The 21,785-nt window shown below is 39.0% G+C and overlaps 1 long non-coding RNA gene across 4 annotated transcripts in view; it reads left to right on the forward strand.

Annotated features, from left to right (window-relative positions):
- The first annotated feature begins 1,221 nt into the window (after positions 1-1,221).
- The window catches only part of LOC125967634 (uncharacterized), a 148,303-nt gene continuing 127,739 nt past the window's right edge, over positions 1,222-21,785 (forward strand). For 3 of the 4 annotated variants that reach the window (XR_007480801.1, XR_007480802.1, XR_007480804.1), the window contains exons 1-2: positions 1,222-1,539; positions 1,669-1,766. This is a non-coding gene — a long non-coding RNA (uncharacterized lncRNA). Of the gene's footprint in view, positions 1,540-1,668; positions 1,767-4,826; positions 5,521-21,785 lie in introns of those variants that run through there. The other variant, XR_007480803.2, reaches the window with a different exon arrangement.

The raw sequence follows: 21,785 nt of genomic DNA on the forward strand, positions 1-21,785 counted from the left end.
CGGAATAGCAGGGTTATGGAATTATTTTATTCAAAGACATCTGACCTGCAAATGTGCTGCCACTGTAATTAGCATACTAAAGGACTTTGTCTGTTTCACTCTTGCCTTCCATATTTATCTCTGTTAATGATGTCATCTCAATTGTTACATTGGCTATGCTGATGAAATGTCATCTGATTGCGAGTGCGGCCCTTTTAAACCTCCCCGTGGGTAAAACACCAAGCGCCACATTGTGCATTACAAACAGACTCAATTTACAAAGATGATTTTAATTAACTTGTTTGGAAAACATTTAATTACACTCTGAGCATAATTGAAGACATCTCTCAAGTGTTGAGTTAGTCTTAATGAAATACAAAGTGGTAGGGAGAGAATTCAACAACACACTCAATGACACCCCATCCCCACTGTCAACTTCACTCAGAAATCAAGTATGTGCCGCTTATCAGAAGCTAGCACTGTTAACTGATCATTGCATTCTTCCCAACTCAATTCAGATCTGCTTACATTTTGGATTTAACATTAAACTGTTTCAGACGGTATCATGAGAACATCGCTTAAAGTGGGTGGTGACATCACAATTTGACACATTTAACACATATATGTATATATTTTTTAAAGTATTTTTTTTTTTTTTTAATAATAACCTATTTTCAATCATTTATATTTTGCATTATATATATTTTCTTAATGAGACAGTTAACACAAGTTATTGAGGACCCAAATGCAGGGAAGCACAGCAGTGGGGCTGTGGTTCAATCAAAAATATTTAATTCAATTGAATCAAAAAGGCAAACAAAACACTCATAGACAATGGACATAAAGGACTGCAAAAAGTTCAAAATAAAGGGCTTCAAAAAGGAGAGTTCTTGATGTAGTTCAAACAAAAGCTAACAACAAAAAGGTTTCTTTTGGTTAGATGTGGCAAGAAGGCAAGGGAAGGCAAGGCAATGCATTGAGGACGATGAATGTTTCAATAATCACAGGGGGAACAAAATAGACAGAAATTCGATGCAAAGTAACAAAATGGACTTGGGCATGACTAGAGCAGGGGCAGCACAAAGTGCAATGCATGACAGCATGTAGGACAGACAATAATGACCCGAGAACTAAATACTAACAAATTGATGATATAACAATGACACACCTGGACAAGACACAAGTGTCTGAGGGAGCTGATTGGAGGACACAAGGGGGTGGGGCTAACAAGGACAGGTGACAAGGGGGTGGAGCTAACAAGGACAGGTGGTAACAGTGACTTGATGAGACAGATGTTGAAGCAGAGGAACACGAGGAAAACCTGACAATGAACAAAAGCAACATTAATCAAAGTCTAAAATAACAAAACAGACAGTATAACTGTGTTTAGGGGCTGGAATGAACTAATCGGCTTGCCATTTATTTCAATTGGAAATATTACCTCAGTTTACAAACATTTCAGGTTGAAAAGGAGCCCAATGAACCAAAAAAGTTTGTAACTCTCCACTATAAGTTTGCACCTGTTGAATAAGCAGGATCTCAAGAGACCTCACTATTTGTGTAAGTCAATTTCTTAGTCAATAATGTATCTGGTTAAGAAACTGATGGAATATGTGCATTGTGTCCTGAAAAAAACTCAAATTGCATTACAGTTGTTTACTTCAATATCTTTTTTCACAAACATTTCAGGTTGGAAACGACCTCATCGACCCAAGTAAGATTGTAACTTTCCACGATAATTTTACACCGGTTGGATAAGCAGGATCTCCAGAGACCTCACGATTTGTGTAAGTCCATTTTTTTTATTCAATAATTTGTCTGGTTAAAAAACTGTGATGGTAAATGTGCATTGTGTATTGAAAGAAACTCAAATTGCATTAAAATTGTTTACTTACTAAATATCTTGAAAAAAAAAATCCCAATATTCAAATGGCAATGCAGAGTTGTTAATTTTGAATAATTCAACCAATGCATTTAGTGGTGATGACATGAGCTGTCAATTGTAAAACTAGCCGGTTGAAGAAATAGTTACATGGCAAATGTTCCTACTGATACAGTAAAAAACACCTTCCTTTGGAAACTTGTTGTCACCACCCCTTCACACCTGCACCAGTAGTAATGGGAGTCTTGCATTCCCTCACCTTTGTACCCTAGCTGACAAAGTCAGGCTAGAGGGTAAACCCACGTCAGTCTATGAGTACAAGAGGCAGAAGTCGTTTCAATTCCTGGAAAACTATTGGCCTTGAGGCAGAAGAGGGTCAAATTTAACTATTTTAGCTTGTTTGCTTGAGGCAAAAGTGTCAAAACAAAGTTATATTTCTTTTGAACTCTCCGAATGTTACATTCCCTTGGAGTATCAGGCGAGACTAGTGTCCCACAAACTTTGCCACATTCTATTCTGTGTTGGTAGCGGCTTCAATATAAAGCAAACGGATGTTGTATGGTTGAATACTGTGATGCCATTGGTTAAATCTAGAGTATACAAACCTACAGTTTGTATAGTGAGAGCATTTCCTGGCAGAACAATGAGACTCCAAACTTCTCTCACACAACTAAGGATACTGTGTGTGCATGTGTGTGTTTTGTGTATGTGTTGACAGATTCCTACAAAGTATGTTTGAAGACGTACTAAGATTTTAGTAGTGATTGTGTCCAAATCTCAAATACTGTTTAATAAGATGGTGTTGTGATGAACTTCATAGGAGTGTCATGTTTTTTAATGTGGTTAGTTAGCGGGATGAAACAAACCTTGTACATTCATTGACTAATTTATTCATCTTCTGAATTGCTTAGCCTCATGAAGGTCACTAAATTATTAACAAAAATGCGTGAATTAGCAAATCTTGTACGCATGATGATTTTGCAAAACAAGATCTTGCCAAAGAACTAAATACCAAATGGATGTCACCTGGTGACAAGCCTTGAGAATGACATTCTGTCTCCAGACATCACATGTTTTGCAATGAGTTTACAATTAAATTGCCTAATAAATGCTCATCATCCAAATTATGATCTGTGACTCCAGAGCTGTGGCATCAGAGTTCACATGGACAATGACACCCAGTAGTCGGAGCATATCCTTGGACCCGTCTCACATTCCAGCCAACAATTACAACACTAGGCTGAGCAATCCAGACCAATACACCTCCTCACCAAGACAAAAGACACCATTGTTTGCATACAAGAGAAACGCTCTACATTGTTGTTTTGCTCCAGTCTTGATAACAAACTTAACTGGATAATTAGAGCAATTGTCAGTCATTGCACACTCTCACGTTAATGTAAAAGGCAGTGACCATAGGTCAAGTAGTACGTTTGTTGTCTGGAACAAATAAGTGGTTGGTAATACAAGGTTACATTGTCTTTATCTTGTTGGTCATATTTGTAAGACCCTCCCGTAAAGTGTGTTTACGTGTGTATGTTTGTATCATTTCCCTTGTCACGCGCCTGGCCACTGCCCACCTTTCATAACCTGATAACTTTCCAACAAAGCTCCATCATATCTGTTTCATCAAGTCCCATTTCAAAAGTAATAAGAGTCCAAGACTTGTAGTGTAACTGTATAGTAACATACATCCATTATTCACACTACATACAGTATGTGTTAATGACCCGAGAAGGAATTTTTTGAGTGAAATGGGGTTTGTAATTTGGTGTGAAATGAAATATTCACTGTGTAATGGAAATGACATCAATCCTTCGAAAGTATCCTCACATATACGGTGTTTACTCTTGGAAAATGCTCCATCCAGAAGACGATTTAAGTTTACTTGGTGTTCACTCATGCGGCCACAATAACATAGAAACTTCACAGACACTTAACTCTTTCACGGCCTATGATAAATAAAAAGGTCAGACAAAATAGTCACCAATGTTTGGGTCAATGTGAATGGCTGTTTGGAAAGTGGCCATAAATGTTAAAAATACAGTAAACCAGACATGTCCCACCTTTCCAGTTGCATGACATGGCATATTGGACTATACTGTTGGAAGATTCCACCCCACCCCCCTTGTGCGGCTATTTGAGCTGTCTGCGGCAAAGGTTGCTCACCACTGCTGGTGTTCAGCTACCATGTCTTGTGCAATTTTCCCTTCAAAGAAAATTTGTCCGCCATCTGTCTACTGCTCCAACTCCATGCCGAAATGAAGCCAAGTAAAACAGAAGTAGTGCAAAGTTGGGACATTTTGCGATCCAATTTTTGGGGTTTTGTGCAAAACATTTAACCCAAATTGGGTTATTTTTGACTGTTTTAAGAGTGTGAGTATTGGTCAGCAGGGGACAGGTGAGGCCAAAGCACAACACGATAGAACCATCCCAGTTTAAGTGCGCCCTTAGTCTGAAGTTTAAAAGGGTCCATTATTGATATAAGAAAAAACACATCTATTTATGTAGGCCATACATTTTAGGTTGCTTAAATAGAGCCTTAAAAGTTGGATTTATTTGTGATATTATCTTAACCTATAAGAGCAATAAATACAAAAGACATGGGAGCTTTTACCTCAATATGCATTTTATTCTCCAGTATACAACCTCGTGTAAAATGTTGCAGCAAACGCTAGCAATAAAAATCAATGTGCACATTGTAGTTGTTGTGGTCAGAGCGAGACATAAGTAAAATAAAGTTGTTTTGTTTTACGATTGTGATTAGCGGCGTTATTGTAACCTGAATTCAAAGAGCAAACATGCAGCCTTTTTCTTTCAGCAGACTAACACATGTCCAGTTGACGCTATCCTATTGTCCCGTCTAGTGGGAGCTGTCAGTTGGTCTGTGGCTTTCCACTTTTGTTTGCTCAAGCAGAGGCCCATGTTTTGCTTTGTTTGTGCGGTTGAATTTTTTTTTTCCCAGAATTCTGAGCGGTTTTACAAAATGATTGTCCACCAATCAAAGGCTGTAACTTGTCAAGTGCCTGGATTCGCATGCGAGCAAACAAGCCGTGATACAGGATCAATCGCCTGACAAGAAAACACACAATGGAGTCTATCTGTCTGGATTGAACCATGATTGGTATTTTAATTTCAAAAGTCATATCAGTGAGGTATGGTGATATGTGAATAAGCTAAGCAAAGAACCAAAGGTCAGTCATCTGCAAGTATATTGATTATTTGATTATGTTAGTGAATTGCTTTGTTTTGTTTAAACAAAAAAAGGAGTGAATTGTATAAACATTGTCACATTCGTTGTTTGTACATGAAAGAATTTGACCTGACATTGTTTGTTTAGTGAATGGCCTTTGTGACTTAAAGGACGTAAAAATAAAATCCTATACAGCTTCAGCTGTTTTGTAAGGCACTATATAAATAATGTACTGTATAAAAATATAGATTGTGCTCGATAGAAAAAGGATGCTATTGACCTGACCCAAATATTTTAAAATAATAATTTTAGAGCTGTGACCGTTTGAAAGTATACTATTTTTGCCAATATCATTGTACCAGAATATAATACAGTCCCATGCCTGGTTAAAACCATGCCGAGTTACACTTAAAGGTAGCACACTAATAATTTGTCTGATGGAGGAGTGTGGGCAGGAAAGGTACCTTAATGAGAGGTCAAAGGTCGCATTGGGTCAAGAACCTACATGTTAAACACGCTGCCCAGGGGGAAAAGGGGACATTATGGTGTTTGACAAGATCAACAAGAATGGCCTAATTAGAACAAAGCAAGACACAATAGACCAAGCAAGGAAATCTTGAGCAACGTGAATTTCTTCTGTGGCCCTACTTCTTTCACAATACTTATTTTCATTCTTTTCCGTATTTTAGTTTGTGCAGTTGTCTTACCAGCCAACAAGGATTTACCGTATGCAGCGTAATTTGGAGGAAACAGCCTCATCGGGGGAAAGACAATTAGTCCTTCAGCAAACCGCATGGATCAGTTGCTTTAATTAAACACCCTCCCCCTTCATTGACTCTTCCCTGCAGCTCCTTGCCCTCTCGTTCATCTGTTTTTCCATCTCGTTTCTTTAACACCGTTGAGTGTGTTGTTGTTTTGTTTTGTTCGACGGACAGATGACACCCTAATAATTTGTCGTGGGGCTTGGTGAGCCTCTAACCAGTGGATTAGATGGATATCAGTCAGTGGGATAGTTTGTGGAGTTAGCGCTAACAGGATTTACCATCTACTGAGTATATCAAAGGCAGAGTCTTGTGCTAAGCACTAAGCACTTAACCAAATTAAAAAGTGACCCACAGGTGGGCTCGCTGCACTTTTTGTGCCGATGGGCCATGACGCTAATTGCTTTCTAACTCTGTTACCAGTGCCATCAAATTACACTTGTCAATTAGAGTGAAGAGGAGTGTATGGAGGCTCTGAGAGCTTATCCCGCTGCTGTGCGTTTTACTTTTGTCTTTATTGCACACTGGGCACTGAGTCAGAGACTTGCAAAAGCGTACGCTCTCCAAGGTTACCATTATCTTAAATTCCTTTCTTAATTCAGCATTATTAAATTAGGGCATGCGATCATTCGCATGATTCTATCAAATAGATTCTTATACAGGTCATCGTTAATGCGATAGTAGGTTGAGCTGCAAGTAGATGTAAATAATTATTTAAATGTGTAAAATCTGTCTATGTACATAAAAAAAAACATAAAACCTTGTCTAAAGTTTCATCCAAATAGAGAAAAAAGCTGGAAAGAATAAGACTACCTTGTATGCACGTGTGTGTGTGTGCGTGCGCGTGCATGTGTGTGTGTTTTCATCAATGATATGCGTCTTGGGGTATTTGCAATAGATATGGACATGTGATGCAGTGTGCTCATTTTATTGAAGCTGGTCCTTGTTACGTATACAAATAATGCCACAAAAAGCCAAAACATGCCACTTTAACTCAATCAATGCTCTCTGATTTTTGTCACCCAAAATGTTAAACTATTTTAGAACCTTGTTTAGAAGAGTGGCAGCCCAACACCCCTCCATGGTCCTTTACTGGAAGTGTAGGGCGTACCTTTCCAGTAAGAGTCACCACATAATGGGGGAATGAGAAAAAAGAATAAAACTGACAGACAACACAGCTGTAGAAGATGAACGAAGCAAGTGGCACTGTCAGGGTAACAATTCACCTGTAAAACTATCGGACGCAGGTAGTAGCCACAAGAGGCAATGTGTTAGACGTTGAGTATATCATCGAAGGAGGAAAATAGCACATTGGCAACCTATCAATCTTTGGTGGTGTTTTTGTTGGACAGGGAGGTGCCTCTTTCAATTTTTGCTTCAGGGGACTGCGCTTTTCTCTGTATTTTTAGGGAAAATCTTTAGTACTAAATTGCACTACAGTTAATATATCCTTGATAATGTATTAAGTTATAAGAGAAGATATTGCATGTATTGTCGTTGCATTTAACTAAATTGTACAGTGCGATGAAATGGAATTGCTACTTGTACTCATATAAATGAGATTATATGTAGTATCTATAATTAAAATGAAATGAGAAATTCAGTTACAGCTATTGTTTTAAAAGGGGGTTTGCAGTTGTAATAACATGATGGATGGACTTGTCATTACACTGTACTTATACTTTAACCGACTTGTCTCTTGCGAAGAGACCATCTAGCCCCTTTTGACTTGACAGGTCTAAGAACTTGAATTATGAGAGAAGGTACAAATTATGAGGATTCATGGTGATGTTTTTGCTCATGATACATTGTCACGGTAAAAGTACAGGTATGTACTGTCTGCACATCATCTTGCAGAGGCATGTCATCGTCTGGGGCTGCTCCAAAAATGAGACTGTCACTGTAACCCTTTGTGCTGTGGAGAGAAGAGTACAGTCAATAACATCTTATTGCATGTGATCAGGAGAGATTGAGAACATAGAAGTGTGCATTGAATTATTCTTTCATTTTGAGCACTTAAGATAATCATTTATATTGCAGAAATGTGTCAAGTTACGTTATAGACTGTAAAATGATTCATCCTAAACTGACTTTTCTCCAAATGGATTCCAGATCAAATGTTATTCCATGCCTGGTAATCTTGCAATATCAATAAATATTTTTTTTCTGAATATATGCAAGACAGATTGATTTTTGGACAGGGCTCTTGCCACATATTGCTGACAGACATTGAGTAATTTCCAATATTTCCACAAAATTCTTAAACAAGAAAAGCTCCACTTACAACAAAACAAATGAGTGCAAATAGATCATTGAAGTGACTGCTGTAATTATTTCGGCATGTGGACGTTTTTTTATGTAAATATTTATTTTACAGTCTGGGAATAATAAACGTTACAGAGTGACAACCCATAATTTGGACAGCAGACAAAATGCCATTTTTACAAGGATATGGAAACAGTCTTCCAAGCTTAAATACACAAAACAAAACTGAAGTATCAATTATAAATATAAATCAATAGTTTGGTTTCACAACCACTACTTCAATTTAACAACACAATGTAAAAGCTACCAGACTTAAGACAATGACAGGCCAATTGACGTTTGCAAAAGACACCTATAATTGTTATCCAGATATGAGTTAGCACCGTGTAGGCCTCCTGCTAGGTCGAGCATTATGTGTAACCACCCAGAGAGACATGTGTCTAATTGAAGAAGACACGATGTTTGTCTTCACAATTTGGGCCCAAGCCAAATGCTTAGCATCAGGGGGCAGGGTCCCTCCAGGCCATGAAGGCTTGTAAGCCTACCTCCTCATGCTAGCTTGCGTCTTCGTTCACTTTTCAGCCTCCCCCCTACCTCTTTCGTTTCTCCTTCTCCACATGAGGCCAATTTGTTGTGGCAGGCATGCGTCTCAAGGTCTAGATCTTGTTACACAAATTTGGCTGTGCTTAAGGATTTTGAACCCGGTCCAGACCTGATAGACGAGGCTGTTGGCGTCTCTGAGGAGTGCCAGACTGAGATGACATGATCTGGGCTGTTATGTTTGATGGGATTTAACAAGGTACTGTACAGTGTACACTCAACCTAATTTGTGGTCTATAATGCAACAAATTACTCAGTAGAGAACACCAGATCCTGCTTTACGACACGTATATTAGAAAAACATTGATGGTTGTGCATACGATTCCAATTAACTTACAATCCAAATTACTAGTGAGCCAAGCTGTCAGTACATCTTCCATTAATATTAGCTCTTTGTATGATAGTCTCATAGTGGTCTTAGCCACAGAGTCGGGCTAATCCCACCAAGACCACAGAAGTAGGATTAGCTAAGCGAATACTCATCCTTTCCTGGATGAAATCCTGTTGCCATCTCTGCAACGGGAAGTGGTGGCCAATGGTTTTTGTGCTTAGGAGGAAGAGGGGCTGTTGCGGTTTACACAGTTCAGTTTTTATCTCCCCTTCTGTTGTTTTAGGGATTGGTCGGCTGATGAGGCTGAGCTATAGGGTCAGAGTGACAAGCAGAGATGCCCGGCACTGATAACCATATCAAGTCTGAGGTCATTACAGATGGGATAACATTTCTGTCGTCATTCAGTAGCTGTTGCTACGTGCGGGCACTTCAAAATACACGCTCACTCTGGACGTTCACATTTTTGTGAAAGTATTACAGTCTCAATTCCGCTCCTACAGAGCAGTGGGCAGTGAGGCTGAGAACAGAGGGCAGAAAAAAAATCTCTTCAGAAAGTAAACAGTCACAGAATTGAAGAAACAAGGAAGAGGGGAGGCATCTGAAACACGTGGGAATGATGTGGATGTCACATTGGATGGACAAAGGGCAACTGTGATGGCTACAAACTGAAATGGACCTTCCTTGTTTGAGAACACTTACGAGATTGACCCGAGCCATTTTCTCACAGGATTTAGGTAAAGCATTGTGAGGCAATTTCCATATGTACATGCTTAGTGGGAAGACAATGTTGAAAAATGCTTGTGTACTCCGTTATGAATTCTCAGTCATAAAAGTTTTTATTTGATCGATCAGTCTTTGTTGTGTCTCCCCCCCCCCCTTTTTTTTTTTTCCACTGACTATACACATTTACCCAACATTATGCCCAACTCCATGTATTAAAGTACTGAAAGGCTCATGAAAATGTTACAAACTGTATTGTATGTGGTATGCTCTTAACAATTTTATCACAGTAGACTGTAATGCTATTAAAACACTGTCTGCCAAGCAGAGGATTTAAAGAGAGCTGTATATATCTGCCAAATTCTTATACATCTCCTTTTCCATTAACATGAGACCGAGAACAGCATGCGTCACAGACGGACATAAATCTCCCGTTTCTCTTCCCCCTCCCTGGCCCCCACACAGTAGCCTCTGAGGGCTGAAAATGCCCAGCAACTGAAGTCTTTACTTAACACCACACTATATGAAGACTTTATCCACAATCAACATGTTTGAATTTAGCCACGTTCAATTTAGCACACAAAATCACACACGGACAAATCTGTGGCTCGAGAGAACGTCATCCTTCTCCTCAAGGATCTATCACTAGACCAAGCAAAACAGTCATTAGCCACTCATCCCCCTGCAGAAGGGTTTCAAAAAAGCAGTGACGGATGACTTGATCGTTTCTCTTGTGGCATTCTGCTGTTCCATGAATCCTACTGCCTGTTGTTTAATATGCTCCATAGATGGCATAAGGAAAATCCCATTTTAAAGGACTGTACTTTTAAACGAGCACGGACACAAATGGACATTCAGGGCATGTTCAATGGGCATCTTGCTCTAAGTATCTGCATTTCCCCAAAACACTCACAGAATGAACATTTGGCATTACCGTGCATATTTGAGATTATGATTTTGAGTAAGGTATGCTTTCCATAAACCAACCAATGTGCGACTAAGTGTTTTGGTTAAGAGAAGGATTGGGCTGTATAGACTTTACGCCAGGTAATTGAACATGTCATTATGAGAAACATGGTGACAAAAAGTTTTTTTTTTTTTTTTATAGAAACAGAAGGCCTATAAATGTAAAAAAAACAAAAAGGCATGAAATTCTGCTGCTTTATAGTGCAATATATGTATCCAACTTGAAAAGGAAAGATGTTTTTTTTCTTTGTAAGTTCTCTGTCTTATATTGATGCATTGACCGACAAATCCAAACACACACATACTCAGTACTTGACCATTAAGTGTATTCTCATTAGTGGTAAATAGGTCTTGATTAGGGGTGAGTTCACGCAATCCATCTGATGGCTATCTACGGGGCCCAGTGGTTGACGGAAGCGGGAGAGCACCAGCCCGTCAATTAGATAACATTTAGAGAAGGTTCTGCTGAGGGGGTCACATTTGGACACTTCTGCCTCCCATTGCAGATTTGTTCCCTCCCACAGGCACATATTCTTCACTCACTAGTACCTACACTTCAACAATAATCTGTGCTGTGGCAGAAAACACTCATTGTATGCGGTCATTAGAAAATTTACACGACTCTGTAGATTTATGACAAAAGAATGTGACAGATTAGCAGCAGCAGCAGCAGCACAGTATGTTTCGCCACTGAATTTAACAAATAATAACACTTAACACTGGAGGATCCTGACTGGATTGTCCCTGCAGTAACTTTGAGCTGTTTAATACTTTAAATATTTTTATTTGAAAAAAATAATAATTTTGTTATCGAAACTGTGTACCAGATTTGAAAAAAAAAAACATTTGCCCAACTACCGTATTTTCCGGACTATAAGCCGCACATTTTTGCACAAGCTTTGAACCCTGCTGCTTATAGTCCAGTGCATTTTATCTATGGATTTTTAATGATTTTTATTATAGTGTATGATTTGTGCATATTCTCTTATATATGAAATTAAACATTAAAACACCTGGTCTTATAGTTCAGTGCGGCTCATACATGAACAAAACAGGATTTTCCCCTAATTTTAGCTGGTGCGGCATAAAGTTTGGTGCACATTATAGTTCAGAAATTATGGGAATTTTTCAAAACCATTCCGGCAGTCCCATTATCCAACTCTTTAGTTGTACGCTACTCCATTTAAACCTCACTGAGCTTAGGAAGTATTTGTACTCTTTGGAGGCTGATCAATTTCAAGCTTGTGATTCGGTCCATTTCCTACCGGGCCTCATCACATAAAAAATATTCAATATACTGCATATTATAAAACAATTGTCAAGACCTTTGGTGGTAAAAAGGACCACGGTCTTGGAAATACAGACGGTAAAATCAATTGTGCATAGAAGCCAGGTTCCAACTTATATGAGGTGTGAACGGAAACAGGACAGGCTCAGAGTAATGCAGTTAAAAAGCAGGAAAAACACTACAAGTTTGGAAAATGTGCAGCGGACTCCAGTTTAGCCCGACGTGACACCACACATCTTCTATATCTGGACTGTACTGTCTTGGGGAACAGCCAGTATCCATCATCAAACACTTAAACGTGGGTCTAAATTAAGAACCACCACACATATAGCAGTAACCAGACTAGTGGTTGTAAGTTTCTGCCAACTCTCATCTAAAAGGAATGGAATAGAATGGATGGAAGAGTTAAAATGAAGCAGAAAGGTATGCACTTCCAGGTGGGCGTAAAGAGCAGCACGATGCAATGTAGAAGTCACACTCGGCCTGATGATTGAGGGGTACCGTTTAATTTCCAAAATGTTTGGAAAATTCATTCATTGGTAAGACAAGCATCAGGGCAGATCCACTACAGTGTGGCAACATGATGAATTATTGACTTTATGGAGAGCAAAGACAGAATATCACTGCAAAGATTAGGTCAAGAAACCTCCAAGCCACAATGTCTCTTGAGGAAAAATCTCCTCTGAGTGCCCATTAACAGTCTTTTCCCATTTAAGCCACACATTGTGCCATGCTTGGACAGCGTGGTAAGTGTGGCCGGGGCCTACGCCCGCCTTGAAATACTCAGGCTGAGTGCTTATTGTGGTAGGTCCAAGAACTAGGACGTCGCCAGTCAATTGCAGAAAGACAACCATGGCTACTCGCATTCAAACTGTCACTTAGTAGGAAATGAATCCACGCTGCCTGCTCGGGAGTCAGACGAGTGAAACACAACACCGTCAGTGACCTTTCTTAAATTTTCATTTATTACAACACTGTCCAACACACCGGCGTGCACATTTCTGTTTGTACGATAAAGCACTTGTAAATTTATAGCGTCTATCAACTCTCCATGATAGATACCATCAAGAATTGCAAATGTTCCTCAAGTGGAGGGCATGAGTAAACCCTTGTCATTTTATTAATGGGGAATACGGAGCGCTGGTTCTAAGAATAATCCGCGGAGACGACACCACAAGTGGAAACAGGAAAAGCCGCTGCAAATGCTCCAAACGCATGCATGTAGCCACTGTGTCATCACAAAGCCACAGATATGAAGGAAAATATGAAAATGTCCATCATTCTATTTACGAGGACAATCTCAAACCATTAGTTATGTTTCATTCATGGCAAGGATGATATCATTTGCCATCATATATGCCGTAATATCTTTAAGTGCTGATTCTATAATATTTCTGCTATTTCCAATATACTAATGTTAAAGTATTTTTAACACTGTCATTCAAAGTTCTTAGTAGACAAATACCCAAACCTTAGTTTGGTCCATCTGTTTTTGTTTTTCCCTTAAAAATTCGACTGTTGTTATAAGATACACTTTCAGCATTTGTATTTATTTTTGAAAGCTGCATTTTTGTTTGGCTGTTATATATGTGACGTGACACCGCACACTGTGATTTTTTGGGGGGGAAAATTGCAGAAAAAACGGTGGATGGCAGTCAAAAACTAGAAGAACCCCGCACACAGCACAGTTGGTTTCAACGGCAGGCTTTAAAATTTACTTTCATATGCATTTGGTCTGTTTCTTTTGTCCCTGAATATCCCACTCGAAATAGTTTTACTAAAATGGATGAAATGACTGTAAATATTTTTTCTGCATGGCAATGTGATATGTATGTGCTTGAGCCACTATGATTTTTTTTAACGTAGTCATCATACATCATTCGCTTATCACTACTCTAAATTGCATCTATTGGATGCTGAGATTGTGTTGATGAAAGTAAAACTCTGGCTGGATCTTAGTTGAGGTCATAATTACACTGTTTACATGGAAGACAATGCATTTGTGTAAAAGTTTATTATACACGCCGCTTGCTAGGCTTTGCTGCGTCTGTCCCATGTATGATGATAAATTCAGTGCAGGTGACACCCCGGTTACGGTAGGTGAGGATGGATGGTCTGCAAAGACTGGCAATCAATCACCATGGCATCGAGATTTGCCGAATGCGTTCCTGATCACAGCCCACAGTGGGGGCCACGTGGTAACGACCCCTCTCAGTGTGACACCACAGGAAATCGATAACATGCACTCAAGGTCAATGTACTGTTGGAAAACTACTTAAGGCCTGACGGATGGAGGGCTTGTCTGCAGATGAGACAACCCACTGACATATCTCATACAGGGGAAGAAAAATAGAAAATCCCAAATAAACACTGTTTAACATGAAACGTACATATTGGTTACCAAGTGTGTATGAAGTATGCCATTTATTTTTTACTTCTCTGTTAGGTGTGCTTGACTAAAAGCAAGAAGTAGTGTGAGAAGCCGGAGTACTTCAAGCCTCACAAAATCATCTGATCTTGCTGTATAGCGAGTTGTGCGCCATTCCTTTCTCCTCACGTTTAAATCTTTTTAGAATCCACATATACTTAAAGAAAATTTGATGAAAAAATAGTGACTCATTATATCGACCATAAGCATCCATAAAGGTATTTTTATTCTAAAATAAGTAGACTATCAATACACTTTTGGATAATCTGGCCTTAAAATGCTGGCTCTTAAATTAGATATTACAGCTCGCTTTTGGAATGTTCCTTTTTGCTTTGGATGTTTCTTTCTCAAAGCAATTTCACACCAAATACACACTTGTTAAGATATTATAGAGTGTGTTCCTATTGAGGTTTGCACGGCCATAAAACATTCATGCAGGGTATTTGATAAATTAATAGTGAACTAATCTGTTTCATGGTTGACCAATCTGAACACTATGCTTTTCTCGTCTTTTCGATCTCTCGCAATAAAAGCCTGTGTGAGTTTCTTTCAGCCCACTTATGTGTGTTACAACGATCTGTTATAGATACCATGAATTAACAGACTAAAATGTGGGTGAATTACTGTTTGTGTCTTGGGGTTGGCAGCTACCAAGAAGCCACAAACCCAGAAGTTGAGTTACTATCCGTTCTTTTTCCAACCCCCTCTTTAAGTTGCCCTCTTTTGCGTCACATTTGCATTAGATTTCCAGCCACTGGCATAAACACCACTCTATTACTGGATCTCTATGCGCGAGCATTGCCAACGAAAAACCTGTTCTTCCCATAGACCCGCCACATATATCCATCGGCACTTCCAGCATTCTGAATAATTTTTCCGAAAAACCGCATATCGGAACAATTACACGCATCTATTTCTTTATTATGACTCAACCTGATTGCCATATTAGTGTTTTACATATTTTACTAAAACTTCTATTTGGCCTGAAGTTAACAGCACAAAAGAATACCTGTCAATGAATGTGAATTGCATAAGTATTGCTAGTCAAATGACAAGCACATACACCGGAAGGTTGAATGCGGTTTGTTCCAGCAAGCAAGTTTGTTGGCAGTTTCCTTGTCAAACATCTTTGAACGACTCAATATACTAGAAATGTGCAATAGCAAGAAAAAGTCTAAAACATAGGAAATAATGTGAACTATTATAATCTTAAAAGTCTTTCATAGAGTCCGTTTTAGGTAACATTTGCGCTGGAACCGCACAACTAGGCCATTACTTAGAAATACACAATTTTCTGTCACATGTACAAGGGAAGTTGCTTTAAAATAATAAGAAGCAGATACGTTCATACAAAAGTCATTCAACGGGTAATATAATTCAAGATTGTGTGCTCATCTTTAAACTGATTAGTGGAAATTGTCGGTAGCTCAGACATGTTTTCGAAATGATGTGTGCACCTGGATTGGTCATGCGCGAGACAAGCCATGATGGGAAACAGGCAGAGCTCCAGAAGCTTTTTAGTAATTTGCTCATAAATAACAACGTGACTTTGTCTTCTTTGTATTTGCCTGTCAACTTTGGCGCCACATGTTCCCAAATCTTATGTCTGCTGTGAGACGTTTTCTTGGCACCTACGTGTAAATTATGCTTCTTCATCCTCAGACATCTGTGTTCTTCCACTTCCATTGCCGCTGCATGTTAGAAATGTCATCAAGACATTCATTCACTGATAGTGAAATTCCGTTGATCTTTAAACCATAATCATGTTTTATTTGACTCAGTCATGCTACAGGTTTTTGCTATTTAAGGAGGCCATGTTGCAACTTTTTTTTTTTTTTTCCAAACAAATACGAAAGGGTCTCACACTCAGGCGGTTGGTTGTCGACATTCGTTTTGCTTTTATCAGCATAATGGATTATGTGGGTCAACAAATAGGTGATCTATTTTTCTTCATCTGTGTGCCTTATTCTTTATATACCTCAAATAATTAGCGCATCTAGACAGCACCAGCACATCTGTGCGAGCTACTCTTTTCCTGCTAACCTACTTATAGGTTTGACTTTTTTGTATAGCCAACTTTTTAAAAACATTCTAAAAACAGAAATGTTCTGCCTTCTACCACCCATCACTTTAAGTGACGCAAGTCTATTCTTTAATCAGACTATTTGCGGAGGTGTTGTAGAAATTTAGCACAGACTGAAGTCATGATGCTAGAAGAAGAAAGGGAAAGACCTCAAAGGACCAAACTACAGTGTGATCTGTGGGTTTGTGGGAACCTCTGGTCCGATGAAAATCTAAATAGCTAGCATTATTCTGAGGGTGACTTGTCATGATCTACAGCAAAATAGAGTGACTGCCCTCAGGGCATTTTATCTGGATTACGGCGAAGAAACCAACGACCCTTCAATGGCAGAATAATGAATTTCATTTTGATGTACAGATGACAACAATTATTTGTTTTAATGGTGAAGTATGTCCTGAATACCTTTTCAAACCTGTCAGTCACACACTTTTTGATATGAACTGTGTTAAGAGATCAGCTACTCGCTGTGCCAGGTTTTATAAGCCGTTTAGGGCACGGCAAACCATGTATTAGCCTCTGTCTGGGCCAAGAAGTCAGTCGCCTGTTTGAACATGAAAAATTAGCCAGGCCCTCAGACACCAGTCATTATGTGGTTGCCACTCGGCTTTTCCGCCGTAGCCTGGCCAAATGGGACATGGTGACAGCCCAGGGAGCTAACCTTGGAGGCTGGCTATTCATGGTAGAACCTCCCTCAGGAATGGTAACAGCATATTGAGAAGCATGCAATTAATGGAAGAGTCGGAAGGGTGGTGAGAGCAAGATGACTGAGAGAGGAGTGTCATGGAGAAAGACATAAATACAGATAACTTCATTCAAGAGAAGTGGAAACTTAGGAGCGTAATTGACTAAAAACCCAAATGCTAAATTCCTAGTTCATTTTTCCTGATTGCACATACTTGGCAACAAGTTGTCATGTCTGCGGTATTTAGAAGAGGGTTTTGCACTTTAGGTAGCGCCGATGGTTTTCACCATAGACCATATTGTTTGACGTTTGGACAGTGGAAGAGAAAGAAGTCAATTTCCTGATAATTCAATCAACTTTATAAAACTCACATTGCGTTTGATTTAGGTGATTCTTCATGCATGGAAAAAGGGATGTAGTATGTTTCCCTCCATTGTGTTTCAAACTTGGCACACCAAACACCACATGGATTTTATCTACAGAAAAACAAAGTTTGTCAATGAGGGAGGTTGTGTACGTTCATAAATTGTTATTGTGGCAGTAGCTTTCTGTTCTATACATTGGCCACAAATGCCACTTGGCAATTGTGAAAGCGGTTGTGCAAGAAGGCAGCAGTCTCACCAACAAGTGTTGGGATAGCTGCTTCACATTGTATGTATTGAGAAACTTCTACAATATTTATTTTAAGACAATAGAAAACGTGCCACATTATTTGTGATGTATGCATTGTTTGCATGTGCACGTATGCAAGTTCAGCAACACCGGTCCCTTGACACACACACACACGCGCACACACACACAGACACACACACACACACACACACACACACACACACACACACACACACACACACACATAAAAACATAAAAACATACACGTAAACCTAAGACTTGTAATAACCCACTTTAACATACTTTTGCTCCAGTCTGATGGAATCGGTGCATACCCTGAGGTTATCTAGGGGGAGCTGACCTGCTTTTAAATGTATAGTTTTCCGTAGCGTTCATTTTAAAATTTATGTCAGTGGAGACTTATGTGAGATTTAACTGCACTGCAAAGCACGATCAATAATTTTTAGCAGTTGAATATTTGTTACTCATATTGCAGTTAAAACATGCAAGGGCAAAGTGAAGACTTAGTCTAAAGAAGTGAAAATTGAAAAACCAACATAATCAAGCAGCTCGCCAATTTTTCTTTCCTGTCATGAGGCCATAGAGGTACCTCACTCCACCGAGTTCATACCAGACTCGGCCCACACACAGAACAACAAAACACACACAAAGTTGAATGAGTAAATTAAAAATAACCACAAGGCATTGACTGGACTAAGCATTTGCCTCCCTCGTAACTTATCAGATGTGTTAAAAACAGTTTAACAAGAATCAAGAGGGTTCATATTTGTAAAATTTAATGGTCAATACACTGTAAAGATTTCTGTCTCTAAATCTTGTCAAATCCCACCTACGCGCATTTACACACACATACCGCATGTGTCTTGAGGCATTGCATGCTGCTTGTTGACCACAACACAGAAGCAACTACCTACCCCGCAGTTTCACACATGAGGGCAAATTTTCTATCATTAACTCAAGCCTTTTAAAAATATTCTTTACAAGATCATGTGACCCCACTGCATGAAGGCGCTCTTTTGTGTCTTTGTGGACTAACAACGTCTTAAAATGGTTTATAGGAGACACTTAAGTATCGATAACTGATATCACCTGGATGGTGGGCTGAGTTGTTGGCAGATGATAGGAGCCCACCTTCTAGGCTGCATTTGCCGTGACTGGTGCTTGAGTAAGCACGTTTCTACAGTCTGAATATTATGCAACAAAATTAAACAAACGATAGATAGGTATTTAAGAAGAAAATCAAAATGAGGATGTAAACAAATGATATTATGCCCTTGAGGGTGTTTGCTGGTGTGTGCTTACCAAGATAAAATTGTGATATATATATATTTTTTTAAACATTTAGAAATTTTTCAACATTCTTTCTATATTTTTACTGTCTGAGTGTTGACAATATTCAGGAAGGTTTCAGTGAAGGTACAGTATATCATACTTATCTAAATTACAAGGATTGGGCTGGACTGAGTACCATACATGTTCTGGTTTTCTTCTCTGACAGGTGAAGTAACCCGTTCATATGAGTAGTTGACTTCTTGCCATGCAAGGTCACTTACCTTGACTCTCTGCTGATTGTTGAAGCCCTGCGGTGGACTCCATCTCCGAACAATGTTATACTTTGGCATGACAAGCACACACAGCACTTCACTCTGAGCCCAACGGCACACAAACATAGGTCACTTTTCATTTAGCGTCACAAACATAAAGCCATGATTGAATAATTCAAACATAACCGTGACAATAAGTAAAAACTGTTGAGTCAATATTTAGCACAAACTTTTCGCAGCGTGCATGAAAAAGTGGCGGCGGAAAAGCCACAATCCCGACGACTTCAGCAACATGTTGAGATGGGAAAACGGCTGCTTGTTGAACTATTTGAAACTGAAGAGAGCATGTACGGTGAAAAGATAAAAAGACTATGTTTACACTCTTTGTAGATTCCAGGGAGATCTCATTTATCTCTCTCCTTAAACAGTGGTTCACCCTGCTGCTAAAAGCCAACCTCAGCACTTTCTTTCGCTCTCCTTAGCCTTTAATATTGATGATTCTCACAGGATAAAATAAGTTAAGTGGAGATATGGTAATCCCTCCTCTGCTTGCTGAACTCATTTGTTTACTCTGGGGTGACTCCGGTGATGTAGCTACGCCTTTCTAGTCGCATATAATTTCACGTTTAGCAAATGCTCCCCTTTAATGTGCCCACTATCAAGGTCATGAATAGCTAAATTTTCTTAGCTTCTAGAATTAATTATTCACCGATAAAAAGAAATGGAACACCTCACCCCCTTCCAAACCCTTCCCCCCTCTCTGGAATGAGCCACACTTAAGTCTTTGTCCAGAATATATTTGACCACTTACCCATGCAAAAGTATGGAATTAAATCTCCTTTAATTATTAATTTGGTTGTTTATTGTGACTATTTTATTACCATTTTATAAGCAGCACAGAAAGCCCACTAAACTAACAAGCCGTGGAAGTTGGAAGTCCAATCTTTTTTTTCCAACCAGCTCTTGAATAAAAAGTCTGAGTGAAGAACAAACTAATTCAACAAAAGCGGAGTTAGGAAATGTCTTGGCGTGATTATGAAATAAGTGCGGAGTGGATTCATGTTTAACTTATATGAGCAAACAGGAAAAGTTGCGTTCCTACCCAAGGTTAGAGCATAGATAGAGCAGGACACCCCTGTGGATCCTCTCTGACCAAATATTGGAAATGGCCTGTGAATTCTCATTGTGCAGTCTGTTTGATAAAGGATTGATCTTCATATGGGAGTCTCTCTTTGAGTCATCACTGCATTTTACTGTTGTTAATTGCTTCCTCACACTTTATTTTACTGTTGTTGGCAGGCGAGCTTTGGTTGATGTATAATGTTTTGTTGCACATCATATTCTGATTATAGCAGTCAAATTATTCCAAGTTTGAAAACAAGCCATGTAGTCAAGAGATATTTAGCTATTAAGGTTCAAGGCTCAGTACCTCTTACCGACACTTCAGATTTGGTTGTATGGATCATACACACTTTTTCTGATAACAAGAGTGGGTCATTTTAAGACTTTAAGAAGGCAACACCGATTTTTAAAAGAATATGCTTATTAGTGGATTAGCATGTTTTTTTCCTTCAATTAATTTTTCTATTTTATTCCATTAATTTGAATGATAATTAATTTTGCTCTTTGCGGGCCAGCTTCGTCCTTATCCCCACAGATAGCGAGGCACCACTTTACACAAGAACAGATGATTTTCGTTTCCTTTATTTCCTTTGGGAATTATTTGGAAATTTGGGAGCACAGATTAAGTTCCACAGGCGTTCTACTGTAAATTACATTTCACAACAAAAAGGAGAGGGCTAGAAGCTCTAAACTCCAATTTTACTCTATGGTTTCTTTAAACTCTGTGTTAAGAGTTGTCTACATTCTAGTTAGTGCAAATTTAATCAGCATCCATATCAATTCCCAGTAGTTAAATAATGTATTTGCTCAAGCAAATGCACAAACAGTTTGGGACTCACAGATTGCATCTTGGTATGATTTATCTCAACAAGCATTCTCAATAAAGTCATCTTTTCTGCTTTGCTGTCAGTTTTGGGGGCTCCATTCTATTTGAACGAATCACCTGCAGACTTTAATTACCAAGTCTTTCCCCCAAGCCAGCTCAGCACTAACCAGCCTGCCTCTTGCAGGCTAAGAAAGTCAATCCCCATCTCAAATGCATGTTAGATTTAAGCAAGACTGATTACGACTGCTGAAGGTGTTTGAGTGAAACGCTATAAATGATATGAAACTATTTGGAAAGTGGGAGCGAGGAAGTACGGATGATGGCTTAAAGAGATTGACTTGTGTTGGATTAAACTCTGGATGCTGAATCAGCTTGAACCAAGTTTTTTTGGGGGGTGGAGGCTGTGATATAACTGAGCTACGATACATTCGACATGTAACTAAAGCCTGCATATACTTATAGGCTGGTTTTATCATTTAAAA

Source organism: Syngnathus scovelli, chromosome 4, assembly GCF_024217435.2.
Source record: "Syngnathus scovelli strain Florida chromosome 4, RoL_Ssco_1.2, whole genome shotgun sequence".
Classification (NCBI taxonomy): Eukaryota; Metazoa; Chordata; class Actinopteri; order Syngnathiformes; family Syngnathidae; genus Syngnathus; species Syngnathus scovelli.